Here is a 16,152-nt window from a genome sequence, read left to right on the forward strand (position 1 = left end):
ACTGTCTCTATTATATCATGGCAGACCAGCTATATCTACTGTGTCAGAAACGTGTGTATAGGTGGCAGGGAAGTCAGGCGCAGGAGAGTCAAACGGAGTGTAAAATGGAGTCTTTTAATAAATGTCCAAGAAACATGCTCCATAACACTAAATAGAAAATGAATAATAAACAAATATGGGTACGAAGACCCGTCGCGCACCTATACAAAATAAACACTATACTGACAACAAACAATCTCTGACAAAGACATGAGGGGAAACAGAGGGTTAAATACACAAGAGGTAATGGATGGGATTGAAAACAGGTGTGTGGGAAGACAAGACAAAACCAATGGAAAATGAAAAATGGATTGATGATGGCTAGAAGACCGGTGACGTCGACCGCCGAACACCGCCCGAACAAGGAGAGGCAACGACTTCGGCAGAAGTCGTGACAGTACCCCCCCCCCCTGACGCGCGGCTCCAGCAACGCGTCGACACCGGCCTCGGGGACGACCCGGAGGGCGAGGTGCAGGGCGATCCGGATGGAGGCGGTGGAATTCTTTTAACATGGAAGGATCTAAAACGTCCTCCACCGGAACCCAGCATCTCTCCTCCGGCCCGTACCCCTCCCAGTCCACGAGGTACTGAAGGCCCCTCGCTCGACGTCTCGAATCCAAAATGGATCGAATAGAGTACGCCGGGACCCCCTCGATGTCTAGAGGAGGCGGAGGAACTTCACGCACTTCAGCCTCCTGGAGTGGGCCAGCCACCACCGGCCTGAGGAGAGACACATGGAACGAGGGGTTAATACGGTAATTAGTGGGCAGTTGTAACCTATAACATACCTCGTTCACTCTCCTCAGGACTTTAAACGGCCCCACAAACCGCGGACCCAGCTTCCGGCAGAGCAGGCGGAGGGGCAGGTTTCGGGTCGAGAGCCAGACCCTGTCCCCTGGTGCGAACACCGGGGCCTCACTGCGGCGACGGTCTGTGCCAATTTTCTGGCGCCTTATGGCGCGCTGAAGGTGGACGTGGGCTGCCTCCCAGGTTTCCTCAGCGCGCCGAAACCAATTGTCCACCGCAGGAGCCTCGGTCTGACTCTGATGCCAAGGAGCCAGAACCGGCTGATACCCTAATACACATTGAAAAGGAGTGAAGTTAGTGGAGGAGTGACGTAGCGAGTTCTGGGCCATCTCTGCCCAGGGCACGAACTTCGCCCACTCCCCCGGCCGGTCCTGGCAATAGGACCGCAGAAACCTGCCCACATCCTGGTTAACTCTCTCCACCTGCCCATTACTCTCGGGGTGAAAACCTGAGGTAAGACTAACCGAGATCCCCAGACGTTCCATGAACGCCTTCCAGACCCTTGATGTGAACTGGGGACCCCGATCAGACACTATATCCTCAGGCACCCCATAGTGCCGGAAAACGTGTGTAAACAGGGCCTCTGCAGTTTGTAAGGCCGTAGGGAGACCGGGCAAAGGGAGGAGACGACAGGACTTCGAAAACCGATCCACAACGACCAGGATCGTGGTGTAACCCTGTGAAGGTGGAAGATCAGTCAAAAAATCCACCGACAGGTGCGACCACGGCCGCTGAGGAACGGGTAAAGGTTGAAGCTTACCTCTGGGCAGGTGTCTAGGAGCCTTGCACTGGGCGCACACCGAGCAGGAGGAAACATAAATCCTCACGTCCTTAGCTAAAGTGGGCCACCAGTACCTCCCATCAAGACAGCGCATCGTCCGACCTATCCCAGGATGACCAGAGGAGGGTGACGTGTGAGCCCAATAGATCAATCGGTCGCGGACAGCAGACGGAACGTACAGACGACCAGTTGGACACTCAGGAGGAGAGGGCTCTGCACGTGACGCCCGCTCAATGTCCGCGTCCATCTCCCACACTACTGGCGCCACCAAACACGAAGCTGGGAGTATGGGAGTGGGATCCATGGACCGCTCCTCTGTGTCATACAGCCGAGACAATGCGTCTGCCTTGACGTTCTGGGAGCCTGGTCTGTAAGTAAGAGTAAACACAAAACGAGTGAAAAACATGGCCCACCTTGCCTGGCTAGGATTCAGTCTCTTCGCCTGCCGGATGTACTCCAGATTGCGGTGGTCAGTCCAGATGAGAAAAGGGTGTTTAGCCCCCTCAAGCCAATGCCTCCACGCCTTCAAGGCTTTACGACAGCTAACAGCTCCCGGTCCCCCACATCATAGTTTCGCTCCGCCGGGCTGAGCTTCTTCGAAAAGAAAGCACAGGGGCGAAGCTTCAGTGGCACACCCGAACGCTGAGAGAGCACTGCTCCTATCCCAGCTTCGGATGCGTCCACCTCCACGATGACTGGCAAAGAGGGATCCGGATGAGCCAACACAGGCACAGAGGTAAACAGAGTCTTCAGGTGTCCAAAAGCCCTGTTCGCCTCAGCTGACCACTGCAAGCGCACCGGGCCCCCCTTTAGCAGTGAGGTAATGGGAGCAGCCACCAAAACCCCGGATAAACCTCCGGTAGTAATTGGCAAACCCTAAAAAACGCTGCACCTCCTTTACCGTGGTTGGAGTCGGCCAATTACACACGGCTGTAATGCGGTCGCTCTCCATTTCCACTCCTGAAGTGGAAATCCGATGCCCTAGGAAGGAGATGGATTGTTGGAAGAACAAGCATTTCTCAGCCTTGACATATAGATCATGCTCCAACAGGCGACCAAGCACCCTGCGCACCAGGGACACATGCTCGGCGTGTGTAGCGGAGTATATCAGAATATCATCGATATACACCACTACACCCTGCCCGTGCAGGTCCCTGAAGATCTCATCTACAAATGATTGGAAGACTGATGGAGCATTCATCAACCCATATGGCATGACAAGGTACTCATAATGACCTGAGGTGGTGCTAAATGCCGTCTTCCACTCATCACCCTTCTGAATACGCACCAGATTGTACGCACTCCTGAGATCCAATTTTGTGAAGAAGCGTGCCCCGTGCATTGACTCAATAACTGTATTTATCAGAGGTAACGGGTAACTATATTTCACCGTGATTTGATTGAGACCTCGATAATCAATGCACGGGCGTAAACCGCCATCCTTCTTCTTCACAAAAAAGAAACTCGAAGAGGCGGGTGAAATGGATGGCTGAATGAACCCCTGACGCAGGGATTCAGAGATATATGTATCCATAGCCACCGTCTCCGCTTGCGACAGGGGATACACGTGACTCCTGGGATATGCAGCGTCTACCAGGAGATCTATCGCACAATCCCCCCGTCGATGGGGTGGTAATTGAGTCGCCTTCTTTTTACAGAAGGCGAGAGCCAAATCGGCATATTCTGGGGGAATGCGCACGGTGGAGACCTGGTCTGGACTTTCCACCGTAGTAGCACCAACGGAAACCCCTAAACCCCTACCTGAGCACTCTCGCGACCACCCTGTGAGAGCCCTCTGTGGCCAAGAAACAGTGGGGTTATGACAAGTTAACCAGGGTAGGCCTAGCACCACAGAATACGCAGGGGAATCAATAAGGAAAAGACTAATCTTCTCCTTGTGACCCTCCTGCGTTATCATATACAAAGGTGGGGTGACCTCCCTGATAAACCCTGACCCGATTGGTCGACTATCTAAGGCATGAATAGGGATATGAATATCTAAGGCATATCCACAGAAACAATAGGGATCCCTAAACTATGAGCTAAATTTTTATTAATGAAATTCCCAGCCGCGCCTGAATCTACTAGCGCCTTATACTGGGAATGCAGGGAAAAATCCGGAAAAGTGACAGAGACAAACATTAGTGCAGCAGAGGGCTCTGGATGAGAATGGTGCCTACTGGGGTGATGCCAGAGTGCCCTGCCTGCCTTCTCTATTCCCAGAGGAACCACCGCAGCACCGACCAGCAGTGTGATCTCTGCGATCATAGATGGTGCTCGAGCGGGAACCCCCTCCGGTCTCCCTGCGCACCATCCCTCCAGCTATATCTACTGTCTCTATTATATTACGACAGACCAGCTAGATTTGCTGTCTCTATTATATTATGGCAGACCAGCTAGATCTACTCTCTCAATTATACGACGAAAGACCAGCTAGATTTACTGTCTCTATTATATTACGAAAGACCAGCTAGATTTACTATCTCTAGTATATTATGACAGGCCAGCTACATCTACAGTCTCTAATATATTATGTTAGACCTGCTCTATCTACTGTCTCAATTATATTATGACAGACCAGCTAGATCTACTCTCTCAAATATACTACGAAAGACCAGCTAGATTTACTGTCTCTATTATATTTTGACATACCAGCTAGAACTACTGTCTCTATTATATTATGACAGACCAGCTTGATCTATTATCTCTATTATATTATGACAGACAAGCTACAACTGCTGTGTTTATTAAATTACGACAGACCAGCTATATATATTGTCTCTATTATATTACGACAGACCAATTAGATCTACTCTCTCAATGGTATTATGACAGACCAGCTACATCTACTGTCTCTGTTATATTATGACAGACCAGCTACAACTATTGTCTCTACTATATTATGACAGACCAGCTAGAATTACTGTCTCTATTACATTATGACAGACCAGGTAGATCTACTGTCTCTATTATATTATGACAGACTAGCTAGATCTACTGTCTCAATTATATTATGGCAGACCAGCTAGATCGCCTCTCTCAATTCTACTACGAAAGACCATCTAGATTTACTGTCTCTATTATTTTACGAAAGACCAGCTAGATTTACTGTCTCTAGTATATTATGACAGACCAGCTAGATATACTGTATCTACTATATTATGACAGACCAGCTAGATCTATTATCTCTAATCTATTATGACAGACCAGCTAGATCTACTGTCTCTGTTATATTATGGCAGACCAGCTATATTTACTGTCTCTCGTATATTATGACAGACCAGCTAGATCTACTGTCTCTACTATATAATGACAGACCAGCTACATCTACATTCTCTTATATATTATGATAGACCTGCTAGATCTACTGTCTCTATTATATTATGGCAGACCAACTAGATATACTGTCTCTATTATATTATGGCAGACCAGCTGGATCTACTGCCTCTTTAATATTGTGACAGACCAACTAGATCTACTGTCTCAATTATATTATGGCAGACCAGCTAGATCTACTCTGTCAATTATACTACGAAAGACCAGCTAGATCTACTGTCTCTACTATATTATGGCAGACCAACTAGATCTACTGTCTCTATTATATTATGGCAGACCAGCTGGATCCACTGTCTCTATTTTATTGTGACAGACCAGCTAGATCTACTGTCTCATTTGCATTACGAAAGTCCAGCTAGATCTACTGCCTCTTTTATATTGTGACAGACCAGCTAGATCTACTGTCTCAATTATATTATGGCAGACCAGCTAGATCTACTCTGTCAATTATACTACGAAAGACCAGCTAGATTTACTGTCTCATTTGTATTACGAAAGACCAGCTTGATCTACTGTCTCTACTATTTTATGACATACCAGCTACATCTATTATATCTATTGTATTATGACAGACCAGCTACATCTACTGTCTCTAAAATATTACGACATACTATCTAGATCTATTGTCTCTATTATATTACGACAGACCAGCTAGATCTACTGTCTCTATTATAATATGGCAGACTAGCTAGATCTACTGTCTGTACTATATTATGACAGACCAGCTAGATCTACTGTCTCTACTTATTTATGACAGACCAGCTAGATCTATTATATCTATTATATTACGAAAAACCAGCTAGATTTACTATCTCTAGTATATTACGACAGACCAGCTAGATCTACTGTCTCTATTAAAATATGGCAGACTAGCTAGATCTACTGTCTCTACTATATTATGACAGACCAGCTAGATCTACTGTCTCTACTTATTTATGACAGACCAGCTAGATTGATTATATCTATTATATTACGAAAAACCAGCTAGATTTACTATCTCTAGTATATTATGACAGACCAGCTAGATCTACTGTCTCTAATATATTACGACAGACCGTCTATATCTATTGTCTCTATTATATTTTGACCGACCAGCTAGATCTACTATATTATGAAAGACCAGCTAGATCTATTATCTCTATTATATTACGAAAGAAAAGCTACATCTATTGACTCTATTATATTATGGCAGACTAGCTAGATCTACTGACTCTACTACATTATGACAGACCAGCTAGATCTACTGTCTCTACTTATTTATGACAGACCAGCTAGATCTATTATATCTATTATATTACGAAAAACCAGCTAGATTTACTGTCTCTAGTATATTATGACAGACCAGCTAGATCTACTGTCTCATATCATGGCAGACCAGCTGTATCTACTGCCTTTAGTATATTGTTGTCAGAGTCGTTTGTATAGGTGGCAGGGAAGTCAGGCGCAGGAGAGTCAAACGTAGTGTAAAATGGAGTCTTTTAATGAAAGTCCAAATACATGCTCCATAACACTAAATATGAAACGAACAAAACAAATATGGGTACGAAGACTCGTCGCGTACCTATACACATAAAAACAATACTAACAAGAAACAATCTCTGACAAAGACATGAGGGGAAACAGAGGGTTAAATACACAAGAGGATAATGGATGGGATTGAAAACAGGTGTGTGGGAAGACAAGACAAAACCAATGGAAAATGAAAAATGGATCGATGATGGCTAGAAGACCGGTGACGTCGACCGCCGAACACCGCCCGAACAAGGAGAGGCAACGACTTCGGCAGAAGTCGTGACAGTACCCCCCCCCTGACGCGCGGCTCCAGCAGCGCGTCGACACCGGCCTCGGGGACGACCCGGAGGGCGAGGTGCAGGGCGATCCGGATGGAGGCGGTGGAATTCTTTTAACATGGAAGGATCTAAAACGTCCTCCACCGGAACCCAGCATCTCTCCTCCGGCCCGTACCCCTCCCAGTCCACGAGGTACTGAAGGCCCCTCGCCCGACGTCTCGAATCCAAAATGGATCGAATAGAGTATGCCTGGACCCCCTCGATGTCAAGAGGAGGTGGAGGAACTTCACGCACTTCAGCCTCCTGGAGCGGGCCAGCCACCACCGGCCTGAGGAGAGACACATGGAACGAGGGGTTAATACGGTAATTAGTGGGCAGTTGTAACCTATAACATACCTCATTCACTCTCCTCAGGACTTTAAACGGCCCCACAAACCGTGGACCCAGCTTCCGGCAGAGCAGGCGGAGGGGCAGGTTTCGGGTCGAGAGCCAGACCCTGTCCCCTGGTGCGAACACCGGGGCCTCACTGCGGCGACGGTCTGCGCCAATTTTCTGGCGCGCTGAAGGTGGACGTGGGCTGCCTCCCAGGTTTCCTCAGCGCGCCGAAACCAATTGTCCACCGCAGGAGCCTCGGTCTGGCTCTGATGCCAAGGAGCCAGAACCGGCTGATACCCTAATACACATTGAAAAGGAGTGAGGTTAGTGGAGGAGTGACGTAGCGAGTTCTGGGCCATCTCTGCCCAGGGCACGAACTTCGCCCACTCCCCCGGCCGGTCCTGGCAATAGGACCGCAAAAACCTGCCCACATCCTGGTTAACTCTCTCCACCTGCCCATTACTCTCGGGGTGAAAACCTGAGGTAAGACTAACCGAGATCCCCAGACGTTCCATGAACGCCTTCCAGACCCTTGATGTGAACTGGGGACCCCGATCAGACACTATATCCTCAGGCACCCCATAGTGCCGGAAAACGTGTGTAAACAGGGCCTCTGCAGTTTGTAAGGCCGTAGGGAGACCGGGCAAAGGGAGGAGACGACAGGACTTCGAAAACCGATCCACAACGACCAGGATCGTGGTGTAACCCTGTGAAGGTGGAAGATCAGTCAAAAAATCCACCGACAGGTGCGACCACGGCCGTTGAGGAACGGGTAAAGGTTGAAGCTTACCTCTGGGCAGGTGTCTAGGAGCCTTGCACTGGGCACACACCGAGCAGGAGGAAACATAAATCCTCACGTCCTTGGCTAAAGTGGGCCACCAGTACCTCCCATCAAGACAGCGCATCGTCCGACCTATCCCTGGATGACCAGAGGAGGGTGACGTGTGAGCCCAATAGATCAATCGGTCGCGGACAGCAGACGGAACGTACAGACGACCAGCTGGACACTCAGGAGGAGAGGGCTCTGCACGTGACGCCCGCTCAATGTCCGCGTCCAGCTCCCACACTACTGGCGCCACCAAACACGAAGCTGGGAGTATGGGAGTGGGATCCATGGACCGCTCCTCTGTGTCATACAGCCGAGACAATGCGTCTGCCTTGACGTTCTGGGAGCCCGGTCTGTAAGTAAGGGTAAACACAAAACGAGTGAAAAACATGGCCCACCTTGCCTGGCGAGGATTCATTCTCTTCGCCTGCCGGATGTACTCCAGATTGCGGTGGTCAGTCCAGATGAGAAAAAGGTGTTTAGCCCCCTCAAGCCAATGCCTCCACGCCTTCAAGGTCTGTACGACAGCTAACAGCTCCCGGTCCCCCACATCATAGTTTCGCTCCGCCGAGCTGAGCTTCTTCGAAAAGAAAGCACAGGGGCGAAGCTTCAGTGGCACACCCGAACGCTGAGAGAGCACTGCTCCTATCCCAGCTTCGGATGCGTCCACCTCCACTATGAATGACAAAGAGGGATCCGGATGAGCCAACACAGGCGCCGAGGTAAACAGAGTCTTCAGGTGTCCAAAAGCCCTGTTCGCCTCAGCCGACCACTGCAAGCGCACCGGGCCCCCCTTTAGCAGTGAGGTAATGGGAGCAGCCACCTGACCAAAACCCCGGATAAACCTCCGGTAGTAATTGGCAAACCCTAAAAAACGCTGCACCTCCTTTACCGTGGTTGGAGTCGGCCAATTACGCACGGCAGTAATGCGGTCGCTCTCCATCTCCACTCCTGAAGTGGAAATCCGATGCCCTAGGAAGGAGATGGATTGTTGGAAGAACAAGCATTTCTCAGCCTTGACATATAGATCATGCTCCAACAGGCGACCAAGCACCCTGCGCACCAGGGACACATGCTCGGCGCGTGTAGCGGAGTATATCAGAATATCATCGATATACACCACTACACCCTGCCCATGCAGGTCCCTGAAGATCTCATCTACAAATGATTGGAAAACTGATGGAGCATTCATCAACCCATATGGCATGACAAGGTACTCATAATGACCTGAGGTGGTGCTAAATGCCGTCTTCCACTCATCACCCTTCCGAATACGCACCAGATTGTACGCACTCCTGAGATCCAATTTTGTGAAGAAGCGTGCCCCGTTCATTGACTCAATAACTGTATTTATCAGAGGTAACGGGTAACTATATTTCACCGTGATTTTATTGAGACCTCGATAATCAATGCACGAGCGTAAACCGCCATCCTTCTTCTTCACAAAAAAGAAACTCGAAGAGGCTGGTGAAATGGATGGCTGAATGAACCCCTGACGCAGGGATTCAGAGATATATGTATCCATAGCCACCGTCTCCGCTTGCGACAGGGGATACACGTGACTCCTGGGATATGCAGCGTCTACCAGGAGATCTATCGCACAATCCCCCCGTCGATGGGGTGGTAATTGAGTCGCCTTCTTTTTACAGAAGGCGAGAGCCAAATCGGCATATTCGGGGGGAATGCGCACGGTGGAGACCTGGTCTGGACTTTCCACCGTAGTAGCACCAACGGAAACCCCTAAACACCTACCTGAGCACTCTCGCGACCACCCTGTGAGAGCCCTCTGTGGCCAAGAAACAGTGGGGTTATGACAAGTTAACCAGGGTAGGCCTAGCACCACAGAATACGCAGGAGAATCAATAAGGAAAAGACTAATCTTCTCCTTGTGACCCTCCTGCGTTATCATACACAAAGGTGCGGTGACCTCCCTGATAAACCCTGAACCTAATGGTCGACTATCTAAGGCATGAATAGGGAAAGGCATATCCACAGAAACAATAGGGATCCCTAAACTATGAGCTAGATCTTTATTAATGAAATTCCCAGCTGCGCCTGAATCTACTAGCGCCTTATACTGGGAATGCAGGGAAAAGTCCGGAAAAGTGACAGAGACAAACATAAGTGCGACAGAGGGCTCTGGATGAGAATGGTGCCTACTCACCTGGGGTGATGCCAGAGTGCCCTGCCTGCCTTCTCTATTCCCAGAGGAACCAACCCGGCACCGACCAGCAGTGTGATCTCTGCGACCATAAATGGTGCTCGAGCAGGAACCCCCTCCGGTCTCCCTGCGCACCATCCCTCCCAATTCCATAGGTTCGGGAGAGAGGGTGCGGGAGGATGGAACAACCAGACCCCGATCTAGACGTCCACGAGTAGCCAGCATGTTGTCCAGCCTGATGGACATGTCCACCAGCTGGTCGAAGTTGAGGGTGGTGTCTCTACAGGCCAGCTCCCGACGGACGTCCTCGCGTAGACTACAGCGGTACTGGTCGATCAGGGCCCTGTCGCTCCATCCAGCGCCGGCAGCCAAGGTTCTAAACTCCAAAGCAAACTCCTGTGCACTCCTCGTCTCCTACCTCAGATGATAGAGGCGCTCACCCGCCGCTTTGCCTTCGGATGGGTGGTCGAATACTCTCCGGAAATGGCGGATGAACTCCTCAAAATCGTCCAACGCCGCATCCTCCTCTCTACACACAGCCGGCAGTATCTCCGTTGTATCCAATGGGTAGGGGTAAATGGATTTTGTTCGGTTCAGGAGGGGAAAAAGTGTTCAAGGAATACCCTGGTTGTGGGAGTGGAGGCGCTGGAGAAACTCCCTGTCTCTCCCAGCGGTCCATTTTCTGGACAATGCGATCCATGACTGCGCTCAAACATTCAATCTCCTCCGTTTGTTCCCGGACGCGTTCCTCCACCTCCATGAGCGTAGTGTCCTCTCCTGCTGACTTCATATTGGGTCAGAGATTCTGTCAGAGTCGTTTGTATAGGTGGCAGGGAAGTCAGGCGCAGGTGAGTCAAACGTAGTGTAAAATGGAGTCTTTTAATGAAAGTCCAAATACATGCTCCATAACACTAAATAAGAAACGAACAAAACAAATATGGGTACGAAGACCCGTCGCGCACCTATACACATAAAAACAATACTAACAAGAAACAATCTCTGACAAAGACATGAGGGGAAACAGAGGGTTAAATACACAAGAGGATAATGGATGGGATTGAAAACAGGTGTGTGGGAAGACAAGACAAAACCAATGGAAAATGAAAAATGGATCGATGATGGCTAGAAGACCGGTGACGTCGACCGCCGAACACCGCCCGAACAAGGAGAGGCAACGACTTCGGTAGAAGTCGTGACAATTGTGACAGACCAGCTAGATCTAGTATCTCAATTAAATTATGACAGTCCAGCTACATCTACTTTCTGTATTATATTACAACAGACCAGCTATATCTACTGTCTCTATTAAATTACGACATACCAGATAGATCTACTCTCTCTATATTATGTTATGGCAGACCAGCTACATCTACTGTCTCTACTATATTATGACAGACCAGCTAGATCTATTATATTATGACAGACCAGCTAGATCTACTGTCTCTATTATATTATGGCAGACCAGCTATATCTACTGTCTCTATTATATTATGGCAGACCAGCTAGATCTACTCTCTCAATTATACGACGAAAGACCAGCTAGATTTACTGTCTCTATTATATTACGAAAGACCAGCTAGATTTACTATCTCTAGTATATTATGACAGGCCAGCTACATCTACAGTCTCTAATATATTATGTTAGACCTGCTCTATCTACTGTCTCAATTATATTATGACAGACCAGCTAGATCTACTCTCTCAAATATACTACGAAAGACCAGCTAGATTTACTGTCTCTATTATATTATGGCAGACCAGCTGGATCCACTGTCTCTATTTTATTGTGACAGACCAGCTAGATCTACTGTCTCATTTGCATTACGAAAGTCCAGCTAGATCTACTGCCTCTTTTATATTGTGACAGACCAGCTAGATCTACTGTCTCAATTATATCATGGCAGACCAGCTAGATCTACTCTGTCAATTATACTACGAAAGACCAGCTAGATTTACTGTCTCATTTGTATTACGAAAGACCTGCTAGATCTACTGTCTCTAATATATTACGACAGACTGTCTATATCTATTGTCTCTATTATATTACGACAGACCAGCTATATCTACTGTCTCAATTATATTACGAAAGACCAGCTAGATCTACTGTCTCTATTATATTACGAAAGACCAGCTAGATTTACTGTCTCTAGTATATTATGACAGACCATCTACATCTACAGTCTCTAATATATTATGATAGACCTGCTAGATCTACTGTCTCTATTATATTATGACAGACCAGCTAGATCTACTGTCTCAATTATACTACGAAATACCAGCTAGATTTACTGTCTCTATTATATTATGACAGACCAGCTAGATCTACTGTCTCTATTTTATTGTGACAGACCAGCTAGATCTACTGTCTCATTTGCATTACGAAAGTCCAGCTAGATCTACTGCCTCTTTTATATTGTGACAGACCAGCTAGATCTACTGTCACAATTATATCATGGCAGACCAGCTAGATCTACTCTGTCAATTATACTACGAAAGACCAGCTAGATTTACTGTCTCATTTGTATTACGAAAGACCAGCTAGATCTACTGTCTCTACTATTGTATGACATACCAGCTACATCTATTATATCTATTGTATTATGACAGACCAGCTACATCTACTGTCTCTAAAATATTACGACATACTATCTAGATCTATTGTCTCTATTATATTACGACAGACCAGCTAGATCTACTGTCTCTATTATAATATGGCAGACTAGCTAGATCTACTGTCTCTACTATATTATGACAGACCAGCTAGATCTACTGTCTCTACTATTTTATGACAGACCAGCTAGATCTATTATATATATTATATTACGACAGACCAGCTACATCTACTGTCTCTATTATATTATGACAGACCAGCTATATCTACTGTCTCTATTATATTACGACAGACAAGCTATATCTATTGTCTCTATTACATTACGACCGACCAGCTAGATCTACTGTCTCTATTATATTTTGGCAGACTAGCTAGATCTACTGTCTCTACTATATTATGACAGACCAGCTATATCTACTGTCTATATAATATTATGACAGACCAGCTACATCTACTCTCTCTAATATATTACGACAGACCAGCTAGATCTACTGTCTCTATCATATTACGACAGACCAGCTAGATCTACTGTCTCTATTTTATTGTGACAGACCAGCTAGATCTACTGTCTCATTTGCATTACGAAAGTCCAGCTAGATCTACTGCCTCTTTTATATTGTGACAGACCAGCTAGATCTACTGTCTCAATTATATTATGGCAGACCAGCTAGATCTACTCTGTCAATTATACTACGAAAGACCAGCTAGATTTACTGTCTCATTTGTATTACGAAAGACCAGCTAGATCTACTGTCTCTACTATTTTATGACATACCAACTACATCTATTATATCTATTGTATTATGACAGACCAGCTACATCTACTGTCTTTAATATATTACGACAGACCATCTATATCTACTGTCTCTATTAAATTATGACATACCAGCTACATCTACTGTCTCTAAAATATTACGACATACAATCTATATCTATTGTCTCTATTACATTACGACCGACCAGCTAGATCTACTGTCTCTATTATATTTTGGCAGACTAGCTAGATCTACTGTCTCTACTATATTATGACAGACCAGCTATATCTACTGTCTATATAATATTATGACAGACCAGCTACATCTACTCTCTCTAATATATTACGACAGACCATCTAGATCTATTGTCTCTATTATATTACGACAGACCAGCTAGATCTACTGTCTCTATTTTATTGTGACAGACCAGCTAGATCTACTGTCTCATTTGCATTACGAAAGTCCAGCTAGATCTACTGCCTCTTTTATATTGTGACAGACCAGCTAGATCTACTGTCTCAATTATATTATGGCAGACCAGCTAGATCTACTCTGTCAATTATACTACGAAAGACCAGCTAGATTTACTGTCTCATTTGTATTACGAAAGACCAGCTAGATCTACTGTCTCTACTATTTTATGACATACCAACTACATCTATTATATCTATTGTATTATGACAGACCAGCTACATCTACTGTCTTTAATATATTACGACAGACCATCTATATCTACTGTCTCTATTATATTATGACATACCAGCTACATCTACTGTCTCTAAAATATTACGACATACAATCTATATCTTTTGTCTCTATTATTTTACGTCAGACCAGCTAGATCGACTGTCTCTATTATATTTTGGCAGACTAGCTAGATCTACTGTCTCTACTATATTATGACAGACCAGCTAGATCTACTGTCTATATTATATTATGACAGACCAGCTACATCTACTGTCTCTAATATATTACGGCAGACCAGCTAGATCTACTGTCTCTATCATATTACGGCAGACCAGCTAGATCTACTGTCTCTATTATATTGTGACAGACCAGCTAGATCTACTGTCTCATTTGCATTACGAAAGTCCAGCTAGATCTACTGCCTCTTTTATATTGTGACAGACCAGCTAGATCTACTGTCTCAATTATATTATGGCAGACCAGCTAGATCTACTCTGTCAATTATACTACGAAAGACCAGCTAGATTTACTGTCTCATTTGTATTACGAAAGACCAGCTAGATCTACTGTCTCTACTATTTTATGACATACCAACTACATCTATTATATCTATTGTATTATGACAGACCAGCTACATCTACTGTCTTTAATATATTACGACAGACCATCTATATCTACTGTCTCTATTAAATTATGACATACCAGCTACATCTACTGTCTCTAAAATATTACGACATACTATCTAGATCTATTATCTCTATTATATTACGAAAGAAAAGCTACATCTATTGACTCTATTATATTATGGCAGACTAGCTAGATCTACTGACTCTACTACATTATGACAGACCAGCTACATCTACTGTCTCTTCTATTTCATGACAGACCAGCTAGATCTATTATATATATTATATTACGACAGACCAGCTAGATCTACTGTCTCTATTATATTATGACAGACCAGCTAGATCTACTGTCTCATATCATGGCAGACCAGCTGTATCTACTGCCTTTAGTATATTGTGACAGACCAGCTAGATCTAGTATCTCAATTAAATTATGACAGTCCAGCTACATCTACTTTCTGTATTATATTACAACAGACCAGCTATATCTACTGTCTCTATTAAATTGTAGGCTGGACTATTATCGAACGCACCACAGAAATGTTTACACCATGTCTTGGTTACAAACCACTGCCTGTGCACACTCCCCTGCACTGCAACCCGAGTTTGATTGAATTTGGGCCAGAGTTAATGGAACTGTGGAAGATAAAACCATCTTCAACAGTTGCACCAGAATGATACCCTTTTACTACCACCATCCCTATCTACTGAATGGGATTGAATGCACGCCAAATACTATCAGAAATGTTTAAAAACATATTTCCTAATGACCAGCTTACAGCTTACAGGGTTACATAACATCCTCAGGCGCTGAGTGATCACGCTCATGTTTATGTTCAGTATGAGGATAGAGGCACACTGGCTCTGGCTCAAATGGTGCTCTACTGGTCAAGAGCACTGTACTATATGTGTCTTTTTGGAACACAAATACTGTATCAATGGCGACATATAGCTATAATTCACCTCTGTAGAGACTACGATTTAGCAGGGGGTAGTGGTGACGTATGGTGGATCCCCTATGGTGGGGGTGGAAGGCAGATTTAGTGGACAGCCCGGGGATGTTTGAAGTACGAGATGACCCTAGATGTGAGCCGAGGCATCGAATTCTCCTCAGCTATTCCTATTCAGCGCTCAGAATACTGATTGCGGAACCCTGGTTTCCCTGGCAACAAGGCCTCTGCTAATATAGCAACCAGCGCACGTGTCAGAAGTTGTTTTTTTTCTTCTTCTAATTCCAACCACCCCTACTCTACTCCTGTCTTTTCAAACGGTTACATGCCTGTGTTGTTGAGAGGTGTTCCAGCTGTAGACCTCATCTCTCAGGTCCCTCACCCTCATCTCTCAGGCCCCTCTCATCT

The sequence above is a fragment of the Salvelinus namaycush genome, chromosome 16 (genome assembly GCF_016432855.1).
Source record: "Salvelinus namaycush isolate Seneca chromosome 16, SaNama_1.0, whole genome shotgun sequence".
Classification (NCBI taxonomy): domain Eukaryota; kingdom Metazoa; phylum Chordata; class Actinopteri; order Salmoniformes; family Salmonidae; genus Salvelinus; species Salvelinus namaycush.